This window comes from Otolemur garnettii, unplaced genomic scaffold (assembly GCF_000181295.1).
Source record: "Otolemur garnettii isolate 467f Iridium unplaced genomic scaffold, OtoGar3 scaffold00003, whole genome shotgun sequence".
NCBI lineage: Eukaryota > Metazoa > Chordata > Mammalia > Primates > Galagidae > Otolemur > Otolemur garnettii.
This window is the reverse complement of record NW_003852398.1, coordinates 14,705,858-14,720,622: the sequence shown is the minus strand read 5'-3', so window position 1 is coordinate 14,720,622 and position 14,765 is coordinate 14,705,858. Positions and strand designations below refer to the sequence as shown.

Here is a 14,765-nt window from a genome sequence, read left to right as displayed (position 1 = left end):
AGAGTCCTGGAAGGGAATCCAAAGTGCTGCTCTAGTGAACACACAAATGATAAGACAGTGAAACAGCCTAGTTGGTCATAGGGAGAAAGCTCAAGTAGTCTGAATAAAAAATTAAACCAGCCAAAATATTTCCTTAAGCCAAAGCCTTATCTGGAGCAGGACCTTAACTCTCTTCAATTTTTATGAAAGCTGAGAGAAATGAAGAAGCTGCAGAATTAAAATTTGAATCTAGGCAATGCCGGCAGTGGAGGCCTGAGCAGCAGGGCCAGTGGGGCTGCAGAACCCATGCCTCTGGCGGCCACCACCACCCAGTTGTCCTCCCCAGGCTTGTTACTTGCCCCAGGGCACTTGTTCCTGCCCATCATCGCCAGGAGAATTAGCAGCAGCCCAGGGAGATCGAGCCGCTATGCATGAACTGTTACAATAACGGCGTAAGGCGCCTCCTGCTCACCAAGATCCCCTTATTCAGAGAAATAATTGTGAACTCCTTTTCCTGTGAGCACTGTGGCTGGAAAACATGGAGATCCAGTCAGCAGGTAGGATCCAAGACCAGGGAGTGCGTTACACTTTGACTGTTAGGGCCCTGGAGGATATGCACAGAGAAGTAGTGAAGACTGACTCTGCCACCACAGGGATCCCTGAGCTGGATTGTGAAATTCCTGCCTTCAGCTAGAAGGGAGCTCTGACCACTGTTGAAGGACTTATCAACCATGCTATCTCTGGCCTGGAGCAGGACCAGCCTACATGAAGGGCAAACAGAGATGCCACAGCTGAAAAAATTGATGTGTTCATTGGAAAACTGAAGGCACTAAAGCAAGTGTCCTCCCCTTTCACTCTGATCACTGACGATCCTGCAGATAACAGCTTTGTGGAAAACCCCCATCCTCCCCAGAAATATGATGCCCTGGTGATCACACACTGCAACTGGACCCTACAGCAGGATGAGATGTTGGGGCTCCAAGCAGAAGCACCAGGAGAGAAGCCAGAAGAGGATCTCAGAAATGAAGTGCTGGAGTTCAACACAAACTGCCCTGAATGCAGTGCCCCAGCTCAGACCAATATGAAGCTAGTACAAATACCTCACTTTAAGGAGGTTATCATCATAGCTACCACCTGTGAGAACTGTGGGCATCAGACCAATGAGATGAAATCTGGAGGAGCAGAAGAGCCATGGGGCACCAGGATCACCCTCCACATCACAGATCCCTCAGATATGACCAGAGACCTCCTTAAGTCTGGGACTTGCAGTGTGGAAATTCCAGAGCTAGAATTTGAACTGGGAATGGCTGTCTTCGGGGGCAAGTTCACCACACTGGAGGAGATGCTGAAAAATGTCTGGGAACGGGTGACCAAGAACTGATTCACACTGGGTGAGAGTTCCAATCCTGGCCAGACAGAGACATGGCAGGAGTTTAGCCAGAAGTTGGACCAGATCATCGCGGGTAACATGAAGGCCCACTTTATTATGGATGGTCCAGCAGGAAACAGTTACTTGCAGAATGTGTATGCACCTTAAGATGATCCTGAGATGAAGATGGAGCATTATAAGTGCATCTTTGACCAAAATGAAGAGCTAGGACTCAATGACATGAAAACAGAGGGCTATGAGGCAGGCCTGGCTCCACAGTGGTAGCAGTGGGTAGGCCATGGGCCCACCTCCAGTGCTGTCATACTGCAGGGTTATTTATTATTATTGGAATAAGGCTGGGAATATTCTCCCCACTAGCCCTTGCCCATGGTGAGGAGGACACCTGTTGTGAGTCAGAGACCTACACACACTTTCTAAACAGCTTGTGATGCAAGAGCAAGTCTATTGTGTTACTTGAACTTATTTTGAATCGCCCTGAAAAGAAACCCAGAAATGAACCATGGGGCATGCCATTGTCACTTTTTTCTTGTCAAATCTTTACCCTCCCTCCACATAATGCTGTGTACTCTAAGATTGGGATTCTGTAGTTGGAGAAGGTGGAATAAAGACATAGCTGGGAAAAAAATAAAATGAAATTTGAATCTAGGAGAGGTTGGTTCATGAGGTTTAAGAAAAGAAATTATCTCATAACGCACAAGTGCAAGATGAAGCTGGAGCAAGTTATTCAATCTAGCTAAGATCACTGATGAAAATGGTTGCATCTTCTGAGCAAAGTATCACAAGAATGGAGGAAAAAGTATCCAATGTACACACCCCTTTTATGAAACTAATTTATACCTTTTATATGAAAGCTATAACCAAATAGCCTAAGAATATGAGGAGGGGGGAGGGAGAGGGGAGGGGGGAATGGGTGGAGAGAGGGGGATTGGAGGGATCACTTCTGAGGTTTATCTTACAGGGGTACAAGTGAATCTTTCTAAGAGTAGAATGTGAACATTTTAAAACAATAACTGAGAAAATGACATGAAGGTTGTGCTGACCAGTTTGATGAAAGCATTACGGATTGCATGTGAAAACCCCACACTGTACCCCAGAAGTGCATTAATGTACATAGTTACCATTCAATAAAAAAAAAAAAGGAAAGAAAAGAAAATGGTTGCACTGTACAACAGAGTTTTAATGTTGACAAAACAGCCTTCTTTTGGAAGATGATGCCATTTAAAACTTTCATAGTAGAGAGGAGATATTAACTGCTGGGTTCAAAGCTTCAAAGCACAGCTGACTCTCTGGCTAAGGGCGAATACAGTTGGTGTCATTAAGAAGAAGCCAATTCTGAAAATCCTATAGTCCTTAATATTTATACTAAATCTACTGTGTACATGCTGTACAAATGGAACAACAAACCCTGAATGACAGCATACTTGCTTATGACACAGTTTACTGATCACTTTAGGTCCATTGTTATGATCTTCTGCTCAGAAAGATTCTTTTCAAAATATTACTGCTTATTGACAATGCACCTGTTCTGTTAAGAGCTCTATAAAAGCATACAAGAAGTTTGCTGTTGTTTGCTTGCCCATTAACACAACATACATTCTGCAGCCCATGAATCCAGAAGTCATTTTTACTTTTGGTTCTTATTATTTAAGAAATATATTTTGTAATGCCATAGTTGCCATGGATGGTGGTTCCTCTGTTGGATCTTGGAAAAGTTAGCTGAAAATATTCTGGAGAAGATTCACTATTCTAAAGGCCATTAAGAACCTTTGTGATTCATGGGAGAAGGTCAAAATAACAACATAAGCTGGAGTTTGGAATATGTTGATTCCAAACTATATGGATGACTGCAGCATTCAAGACTTTGGTGAGGGGGTCCTGCAAATGTTGGGGGAATAGCAATAGAACTAGAATTAGATCAGTGCCTGAAGATGCTACTAAATTTCTGCAAATAGACAATAAAGCTTAAATGGATGAGGAGTTGCTTCTTATGAATGAATAAAAAAACTAATTTCTTAATATGGAATATACTCCTGGCAAAAATGCTGTGAATATTTTTGAAATGACAACAAATAATTTAGAATATAACTTAGCAGCATGGCATGACAGGATTGTGTCCAGTTTTAAAAGAAGTTCTACCATTGATAAAATGCTATCAGACAACGTTGCATGCTACAGAGAAATCTTTCATGAAAAAAGAGCAGGTTGATGGTGACAAATCTTGGTGTTGTCTTATTTAAAGATACTTCCACAGCCATCTCAACCTTCATCAACTACCATCTGATTAGTCAGTACTTATCAACATGGAGGCAAGATCCTCTCCCAGCAAGTATATTATGATTTGCTGAAGGCTCAGATAATCATTAGCACTTTTTGCAATAGAATATTTTTAAATTAAGGCATGCACGTTGTTTTTTAGACATAATGCTATTGCACACTTAATAGACTACCATATAGTGTAAACATAACTTTTATATTATATACACTTGCGCTTTACTTCAATGGTGACTTTATTTTGGTTGTCTAGAAGCAAATCCACAGTATTTCAGAGGTATGCCCCTATTTCATTTGTATGTACCAAATTTATTGATATAAATCAATATTTATCACTTATAATCCATGCTTAAAAGTGCTCTGAAAAAATACTGAGACTTGACAATTTCCTTCAATCCCTGTTATACTCTATGATAAATATTTTTAACTAAATGCACAGATCTTAAATACTTGTGGAGACCCCCCAAAAAGAAACAGCCCTATAAACAGATAAATAAGAGAATAACTGAAAATAAAAGAATAATGTGTTCTGCAGTGACTTAAAACAGGATAATCTAAAGAATGACTTAGCAACTACTAGAATTCCATCATCACATATAATTAAAAGTACTGATATATATGAAAAGCTTTATTTTTTTCTGAAAAAGTAATTAATACACGTTCTTTCTAGAACACTTTTGGGTTTACCAAAAATTGAGCAGATGGTAGAGTTTTTATTTACATATTCCTCCCCCTTCTTCACAGTTTCCTCTATAATTAACATTTTCCATGAATGTAGTACATTTGTAACAATTGGGAAGTCAGCTAATATTGATATATTGTCAATACTTAAAATGCATATTTTTTTTGTTTTGTACAGTTCTTTGAGTTTTACCAAATGCATAATGTCACATATCCACCATTAGCATCCTACAGAATAATATCATTGCTATAAAATATCTCGATCACTCCACCTGTACATCCTTCCTACTCTTATTTTTTCTTCCTGGCAATGACTGTTTTTTTGTTGTTATTGTTTGTTTGTTTTACTATCTCTAACATTTTGCCTTTTCCAAAATCACCTGTAATCCAGGTAAATGGAAATCAGAGAAAAAGCAGGAGTTGCAAATTTATTTGCAGATATATTATGATTTAAACCAACAGAGATCAGGAAAGACAAGGATGGACACTACATATTTGCTAAGGGAAATACTCACCATGAAGAGATTTCAATAATTAACATTTATGCACCCTACCTGGATGCTCCTCAATTTAAAAAGCAAACTCTAATGCATATGAACAATTTGATATCTTCCTGCACTACAATAGTTGGAGATTTTAACACCCTGTTGGAAGATCTGGATAGATCCTCTAAGAAGAAACTAAACAAAAAACCCAGCCAGGGATGCTCAATCTTTTTACTCTCTGCTCCACGTTGGGGCAGAATTGTCTTGGGCCACACATTAAAAACACAAATACTAACTAAAGCAGATTAGCAAAGAAAAATACTTTGGAATACTTTTTGTGTTATCTGACACTGGAGGTAAGCCAAAAATATCTTCACAAAATCAGCATGCAGGTGGAATACCCCTGGTTAGTCTCAAGCATCTAGAAATAAGTTGTTTCTTTTATCTGCGCTTAAATGTTGATTTTGCTCACTATTCATATTCTCATCAAATTTCCTTATATTTTTATTTGTTTCATTCTTATATCCATTATTTGCTATGTTTTGAAAAAGCATTTTGTCATTATATCATAAATAATTTCTGAAGTATTTTCCATAAATCAATGGACAAAATCATGTAATTTCAACATTGTTCCTAAAGGTAAATTGAGTTGTCAGACTGAATGATCTCAAAATTAATACAACAAAATTGAAATTTGTCTAGAGATAGAAAGAGAACAGGGTGGAACTAATACAATATTAGTTCAGATTAAGAAAAAGTTTTTCTAGTGTCAATTCTTTCATGAAGCCAAGATTTAGAGTATTCAAATCCATTACTAAAATGAGCAGTGGAAGCAGCAAGAAATTAGAATGACTATTCATTGAATAGAAATACAGTAAAATGGCTTGACGCCTGTGGCTCAAGCGGCTAAGGCGCCAGCCACATACACCTCAGGTGGCAGGTTCTAATCCCCAGCCCGGACCCGCCAAACAACAATGACGGCTGCAACCAAAAAATGGCCAGGCGTTGTGGTGGGTGCCTGTAGTCCCAGCTACTTGGGAGGCTGAGGCAGGAGACTCGCTTGAGCCCAGGAGTTGGAGGTTGCTGTGAGCGTGATGCCATGGGCACTCTACCCAGGGGGATAGCTTGAGGCTCCGTCTCAAAAAAAAAAAAAAAGAAATACAGTAAAATATGTCTACCGGGCACAGTGGGATGCCAAGCAGGGTGAATTGCTTGAGCTAAGATCAGCCTGAGCAAAAGTGAGACCCCCATCTCTAAAAATAGCCAACTCTTAAAATATCCAGTTGTGTGGTGTGAGCCTGTAGTCCCAGCTACTCGGGAGGCTGAGGCAAGAGAATCACTTGAGCCCAAGAGTTTGAGGTTGCTGTGAGCTGTGACGCCATGGCACTCTACCCAGGATAATAGAATGAGACTGTCACAAAAAAAAGAAAAAAAACATATATAGTTATTTCCTAAAATACAGAATTAAGAAAAATGTTTTTTAGCTACCAGAAAATTATTTTTGTTAAAGTACTTTCTCATCCACATATATGATAATTATTTTTTCTGGATGTTGGCTTTATAGGTGATGTTTATAATTTTTGAACATCAGTTTTAACTATAGTGTACATTAGTGTTGGAATGTTTCATTGTTTAAATGATCTAACATTTTATAAAAGCATAAAGTTTAGAATAAAAAATAGATTTTATTGTTGTAGTGAACTTCACAGATAGATAGAATTATTCTAGTTCATAAACCAGCCAGTTGTTGAAGTGAATAAAACAGTCAGAGCTGTTTTATGGAGACTACATTATGGACAATCCTCATGTGAGATACTCATATGCAGATTTAAATTATTTTATCTAATAGTTCCAACATACTATCAATCACACTCGTATAGCACAGTGGTTAATAATATGAGTGTTTAATTTGCATGCCTGGGTATCAGAAGTCCTAGCTTGGTATTCTAAAGTGAATTACTATGGATTTCTGTGTCTCTAGTTCCTCATTTTTAATGAGACACTTTTTTTTTCTTTTTGCTAAATACTATATGCAATTTATTTTTATTGGTAATAAAAAATGAAATATGTATAAATCTTGGTGAGTCTATAAGTTGTCTGTTTGGGGTCCTGTCGGTGTTCAGTATCTGTGTAGAGACAGACATGGCTGTGTCGGGTTATCAACTGTGGCAAGGCAAAGAGCAATAAAGGCTCTTGGGACTGTTCATTGGTAAAATGCAAGCAATAGAATTTATAGAATACACACGATCAAGGCTATTGTCACAGGAATTAGAGAGTGGTGGCTGCTGGTAGATATAAAAGGCACTTGGACTCAAGGGCCACAAGCATGAATTCTGTAAACCAGATAAGGTAGGGTCATCTGCCTGCAGGCCCTGGACAGGGAAGTTGGAATGAGCAAATTGCCCCATCCAAGAATGAAGGGGGATTGATCCAAAAGTATGACCATGGTGTTCTGCAGCATGCAGTTGCCTTTCTGTTCACACCTATGGGCTATCTGTGCTTGCAAAGGTAGAGTGTTCATCCTCTAAACCTGACTGAGAGTTAGGTCAGGGCTCAAGAGGCAGCGATGCAGACTCCTGTAGAGTGCGCGTGTGCTGCAGGCTGGTTCCTGCTGCGAGGGAGGGAGTGAGTGCACTGGGGTTCTGGCAATGCTTGACAAAACAAATAGCAGGTAGGGGCAGGGGGTATTTAAAGAAAGGGAGGCATGTGGCCACAAAGGAGACAGGACATTTCAGATAAAAGGAGTTATAACTGCAAACGTTTGTGAATAGATGCGCAAGAGTAAGTTACCTTCAGCCATCTGTTACACACATTCATTTCCTACACTGTGTCAGAAGATTTTCCTGTTTTGCTCTCATGTCAGAAGATGTTGGACATTTTTTGTGTCTCTCATTCCATAACAAGAGGTTGATCACAATGCTGAGTCCACTTTTGGCACTCAAACTCAGTACATCACTGGCCATAAGAAGAAATAGCCAGTTCAATTTGAAAAACCAACTGTTACCATAGAATACACAAAGTTTATGGGAAGAGTGGCCAGAACTGATCAGTACTGTGGATGTTACAGATTTACAAGGAGGTCCTACCAATGGTGGCAAAAATTCTTCTTCTGACTGATGGATGTGAACAGCTATATCCTTTACTCATTAGATCAGAAGGAGAGTGGAGAAAAAATGCAGACATGTCTTTCTTAAGGAGAAATCTCATCAGTCAGCTTGTGAGTAACGTGAGGAACAGAAATTCAAGAAAATGGGGAAGATCATCATCTCCTCACACTGAGGAAAGGCTAAATGGGAAGATGCATTTGATAAAGCAAAGAGAAAAAAAATCAACAAAGCATTGCATGGTTTGAAGCAGAAGAAGTGAGAAAAGTGGAAGGACAGAAACCATTTTCTATTGTGAGACATGCAAGGGGAAGACTGGACTTCACCCTGGAGATTGCTTCAAGAAGACCCACACTTAAAAAAAATTATAACCAAAACTAAATTTAAAAAACACTTCTAATTATTTTATGTAACCAAAAATAGGTTAGAAACCCATTAGGTAAATTCCTTCCTATATGTGTTTTTCTCTTTTAAAACTGTAGAATAATTATAAGTAAATCACCAACCACTTTCTCACTTAAAATAAGTAAGAGCTGGAGAGTATTTGGATGGCAGAAAAATTGGTTTGGAAATTATAAGCCCTGATATGTGCCCGTTGCTACAACTCCTTGGGGAGTTAGGGAAGGCCTGTGACTTGCCATCTTCTCTGCCTCAAATACTCTTCCCAAGTCTCTGGTGAGGCTCACCCCCCTATTCCATTTAAGCCTCTGTTTAAATGTCTTCATGAAGAAGCCCCTCCCCACCCAGCCCGGGACTACCTCACTCAAACATTGCCCCAATTCCTCTGCTTCCTTATTTTCCCTAGTTTTTATCCATCGTATTTATCACCACATGCTAAAATATAGACTTCTGTATTTTCTGTTTTCCCTGCACTAGGATGTAAGCTCCACAAAGGTAGGGGCTTTATTTTGCTCTCACTGTAGTGCCAGAAGTAGGACAGTACATGGTGCTTTGCAAGCACTCAATGCGGGAAATATTTGTTGAATGAATAAAGGAATGACTGTTATAACTGGATAATGGAGGGAGAACATAGATCCCATAACCTTGACTCAACCTAGCCAAAAGGGTCAAGGAAGATTTTAAAAGCTTTTACCCCCATCAGTTTGGCATGAGAATTAATAAATCAATTTACATGGGGAGCATACTACGTAGAAACCAGAACAAAGTAATTAATCACTAACTGCAACTTGAACTTTACCTTAGAATTGAAAACAATGTAACCTAAATGTTTGTACCCTCATATTAATCTGATATAAAAAATAAATAGTAGTTTTTATTTTTAGTTTTTTAAATTGATAAGCCTGTGATTAGCATTCAATTTTTTTTATGTAGATACAGTTACGGAAATGTTAAAAGGAAAGGAATCCCCAGAAATGTAAAACTAAAAATCTGGAACAAATATATTACAACTACCTCCTCACCTTGGTTTTACAATTTACAACATAAGTATGCTCCAATATTTTCACAGCTACTCAAGCAGCTAGTGAGTAGAAACAGAAGGAAATCCAGGGAACCTTCTTATTCCAAAGTCAACATTTTTCTAAAAAGCTCTTATGGAAACAAAACATCACATAGATCACAACACGTTTTTAAGAACATAGTTTAGAATGATACACTATCATTCTATGAGCACTAATTTTCCAGATACAAAATGCTTCGATGCTTCAATGAATTGCTGTCATTGATCATTTGTGAAAAAATTTATAGATAGTTAACCACTTAGTTATATCACATAGGAACTACCAGAAAAATATGTCAGATTCAACACTGGGTTATCAAGAATGCTCCCTCCTATTAAGATGCCAGTAAAAAAAAAATGTAATTATCATAATGTAATTAACTATAGAAGTAATTGACAGAGAATAAAGCTTACAGTTTCTAAAATTTTACATGTAAAATTTTATGACTTAAAATTGGCATAAGAATGAGTTCCGAAACATACCTGAAAAATTATTTTTCTGTGGTTTGTTTCCTTATGAGATTATTGTCTTATCAATTTCACTTTTGGAATTTATGACACAATTGACTGAAAAGAAGAAAAAACAGAATGTACAATCAGCAAAATTTAAAATAAAAATTCAGTAAATTGAGCAAACTGTCACCATTAAATATGTCAGAAAATAATTCTTCTTGATGGCAACAATGCTTACACTTCCCTAATGATAATTACTGATCAAAGAACTACATTTGCTTAATTGTGTTAATATCAGAAAATGCATTTTGATAAAAATCCATCTATAAAAGCATCATTTGGTTAAAATGTGTTCTAATAAGAGTTAAAATGTTCTGGGTCAAAAGAAGAAAGATAAATTATGGATTCAGACTTTCATATACCACTGTTCCCCACTCACACTGGATTGAAAACGTATTATACATTCCATTTGGTCTCTAGTTTTCTTTATTTAGAACTGTAAATGAAGTGGTTATACATTATTAAATATATCTAACCCCCTAACATATTTTGCCTCTAATAATACTTATTCTAAAGAGAGAGTTTTATGTTTTGTTTTGTTTTGAGATAGAGTCTCACTTTGTTGCACTCAGTAGTGTGCTGTGGCATCATAGCTCACAGCAGTCTCAAATTCTTGGGCTCAAGATATCCTTTTGCCTTAGCCTCCTGAGTAGCTGGGACCACAGACTCCCATCACAATGCCCAGATATTTTTAAAGACAGGGTCTCGCTCTTGCTCAGACTGGGCTCAAACTCCTGAGCTCAAGCAATCCACTTCCTTGGCCTCCCAGAGTGCTAGGATTACAGGTGTGAGCCACCATGCCTAACATAGACAGAAAGATCTGATGATATTTTACAACTTAAAAAATAAGAATGCTTTGTCTCAGTGCCTGTAGCTCAGAGGATAGGGTGCCAGCCACATACACTGGAGCTGGCAGGTTCAAATCTAGCCAGGGCCTGCCAAACAACAGTGACAACTACAGCCAAAAAATAGCCAGGTGCCAGGTTATGGCAGGTGCCTGTAGTCCCAGCTACTTGGCAGGCTGAGGCAAGAGAATTGCTTAAGCCCAAGAATTTTAGGTTTCTGTGAGCTATGACACCATAGCACTCCACAAGGGCAACAAAGTGAGGCTCTGTCTCAAAAATAAAAAGATAAATAAATAAGAATGCTTTGTAGCTTCAGGGAGAAACCATGACTTATGCAGTGGGAACTCTAAGTGCCTTCCCTGATTATTTTCTCATAACTTGTTACATAAATGTAAGCCATAGGCAACACCATCATACTTTGGATACATTTCCTCCATTCACAGTCATTCTAGAGTCCAGGGGTGTCTGTATTGGAGGCAGGATCTCTTTTTAAGTTACTTACTTTCTATAGCTCAAATTTTCCTCAATGTAAAATTTGAGTAGCAACATTATCACATCCTTTGTGGTGCTATGTAGATCAGGAAAATCATTAATAAAATTACTCAGCACCAAGGTTGGTATGTGGTACATGTAAAATAAATATTGAGTTAGTATTATTATTATCCTTAATAAAATTAGTAATAATGCCTAAATCAAAGCAATACCTTTTTTTGAGTAGAGTCAAACAGTGAGGCATTAGGAGTAAATATAAAACTCAATTCAAAAAGCCACATTTTATAAAGGGAGCATAAAACTTCCATGCAATAACTGAGCTATTTGAAATATATCTTGTAACTTTTTCAAAATGCATTTATAGTTAACTCCTTTTAAAGTAGTGCCAAAAAAGTCTTCTAAAAGACAATGATTATCAAATGAAGTAAATTCCACCTCCAATATCAAGACTATCTTTGAAGAGACTAATGAAAAATAATTTATCTATTCTAGTACTATAACCAATAATCACAAAGAACAGATATTATATTACAAAAATGTGTATGCAGAAAATCAAATCCATCCTATGTGCAGTGATAAATTTACTCCTGTGTATTTGTTTATTTTCACACATTCTCCATGATAACTAAATCTAATTACATTTAACAGTCTCTGTGTGTACTCAAATTCACATTAAAAATAAGCTTCATCAAAAAATGATCATTCCAATTCTTAAGTCTGAATTTGAAACATTGGAAAATGACATTTTAATGATTTCCAAATGCAGAATATGTAAGCCATTCAGGAATTATTATTAAATAACCCAAAGTAAACTATGTTCAAAATGAATTAAAAAGGAGAGGTAAAACAATAGGAATGTTAAATAAATATGGCAAGAAATTTATTCTTTTCTGAAGGAATTAGACCAGGAAAGAGATAATGCTAAAATTTATTTAATCAGCAATGTATGTTAAAGCACATATATTTTTTATGGTGATGTGAATGAATAGAAATTGCTGTTTAACTTCCAACTGATTAATTTTTAGGATTGTCCATAGGCAAAAGCAGCAGAGTATCACTTAAAAATAAGGCTGAATTTTCAGTTATCTTCAAATGCTATTTCTAAAACTGAGTAGTTGGTTGAAGATATCCATGATTTGCATAAATCTTATAAAAACCATCTTTAACATCAATCCATAGCTATAAACAGCACTGTTGATCAATGGTTATCTCTTACTTGGTGGAAAGTAAAAGAAGTGTGGAAATAAGAGTAACATGTAATGAATTTTTTTTTTCTGGCTACTATCTTTGCAAATAGCTAGTAGACACAATAATAGGCATTACCTTTAACATCGACAATGTTTTTATTCTTAAACTTGATGTCCACAGAATTCCAATGCATATTGACTCCCACAAATGTCATATAGTTTTCTTAACCTCTTCATTTCACATGTTCATTGATTTCAAGAGCCTCAGTAAAAATCCACTTACTGTTTCAAAGTATTAGATGCAATTATGAAAGCAGTATAGTGGCTTTGTTTTTACTATTATAACATTATTCCAAAGATAGTATCTGGCTCTAAATTTTCTCCTGCCCCCAGACACATTTCAAAGAAGATTTCCAAGTTATATTTGGTGCCTGTACATATGCATTTGCCCAGGGGGTTTTTCTCCCTATATATAGATATCACATTTGGCATAATATCTAAAGACACTTTCTCATTTCCTCAAATCAAGCTAGCCTTACTTTCAGAATATGTTCTGCCTTTTTAAAACATGTAGACTTCTGAGTATATCAAAGGTCAGAATGGAATCAAACTCATTGGCTATTGTCTGTATTTTCTAGGCATCTTATAGATGAAAGTAATATGTACTGACCCTGTAGGGAATGAAATAGGTACAGGTGCATTCCCTATACTGGTTGAGTTTTTAATAGGTGTGGGTGTGTGTGTTTGATGCAGTGTTGGGTGATATATAGTGAGGCAGGGGCACATGAAGAGTTATGCTACAGTGATCCAAAGTAGACTAGGAAGATGCCCCCCCCCAAAGAGATATTATCTCTGCTGTACATGCTCTGGGAATTTGAAGAAGAAATTGGGCAAAGAGAATTGTTAAAATATGAACTAAATTTGAAAAAGAAAACTGTAAGAACTTGGAGAACTGACAAAGATATGCTTAAGCAAATTAAAGGGGGAGGAATTATTTTTCATATATTGGATTTAGGTGCTCAGACAGGGTAGCTTCATTCCCAAACTCTCCATGGAAGGGAGATAGTTATCTACAGTGCTGTGTCTGCATTTATAGGTTAAAGACTTTAAGAAAGACAATGTTTCACATTAAAAACAAACAAACAACAACAACAACAAAAACACTTCCTGTGGTGCCAGTGGCTCAAAGGAGTAGTGTGCTGGCCCCATATGCCAGAGGTGGCTGGTTCAAACCCAGCCCTGGTCAAAAACTGAAAACAAAAAACCCCCACAAAAAACAAACCTTCCAGGTGGAAGCTGGGCACTACAGCTGTTTGTATTTCTTCACAATTGATATTTAAACTTAATACTTTGACTTCTTAGGATAGGGTAGAGGTTAGCTGATATCAAAACAGTGCTAGCTTGTGCTAGCTCACAAAGTAGGTCCTCAGAGTCTCTGGCCAAAACTCTGAAAGGGGCCTTTGTATGTTTGTAGGAGATAAGCCACAATTACAAAGCCTAGTGCTTTGGTAAGGGGCTATCCCTACTACCTGGGAACCCCAATTCAATCATACTCTATCAGTTCTATTAACCAAATGATGGAAAATAAACATGATATGGACCCAACAGAAGAACTCTGGCAAGATGTATAACCAGAGTAGATCAAACCCCCACTCCCCAAGAAATGACAAAGGAGATACAACTGAAGATGCCATGTATAGACAAATGGCAGCAATGTCTGAAGTCGAATTCAGAATATGGATTGCAAATAAGATCAATAGAACGGAAGAAAAGATGGAAACTGAATTCCAAAGAGTAGTTCTAAAGTTGTCTCAAGAAATTAATGAATTTAAAGCCCAAATCACCAAAGATATGGACATAATCAGAAAAGAGAGAGCAGAGCTCAAGGAAAATGAAAAAGTTATTTGAGGAACTCCAAAGTACAGTAGAATCCCTAGTAATAGAGTTGACCAGGCAGAAGAAAGGATCTCTGAAAATGAAGACAAAGCTTTTGAACATTCCCAAACATGCAAAGAGGCAAAAAAATGGAGAGCAAAAACTGATCCTTCCCTGAGAGAGTTGTGGGATCACTCGAAAAGATCAAACATTCGTCTTATAGGAATTCCTAAAAAAGAAGAGAATGGTCCTAAAAATATAGATGCTCTACTCCAAGAGATTTGGGAGGAGAATTTCCCAAGCATTGAAAGAGATACAGAACTTCAGATAGCAGACAGTTTCAGAACCCCAGCAAGACTCAATCCAACTAAAGCATCTCCTAGACACATTGTGATTAACTTTGCCAAAGTTAAGATGAAGGAGAAAATTCTGCAAGCTGCCAGATGTAAGAAAATCATCACCTACAAAGGGAGAAGTATCAGAA

At 37.4% G+C, this 14,765-nt stretch overlaps 1 pseudogene; it reads left to right on the top strand.

The window, feature by feature from the left end:
* Positions 1-387: 387 nt before the first annotated feature.
* Positions 388-1,633, top strand: LOC100951295 (annotated as a pseudogene).
* Positions 1,634-14,765: the final 13,132 nt, after the last annotated feature.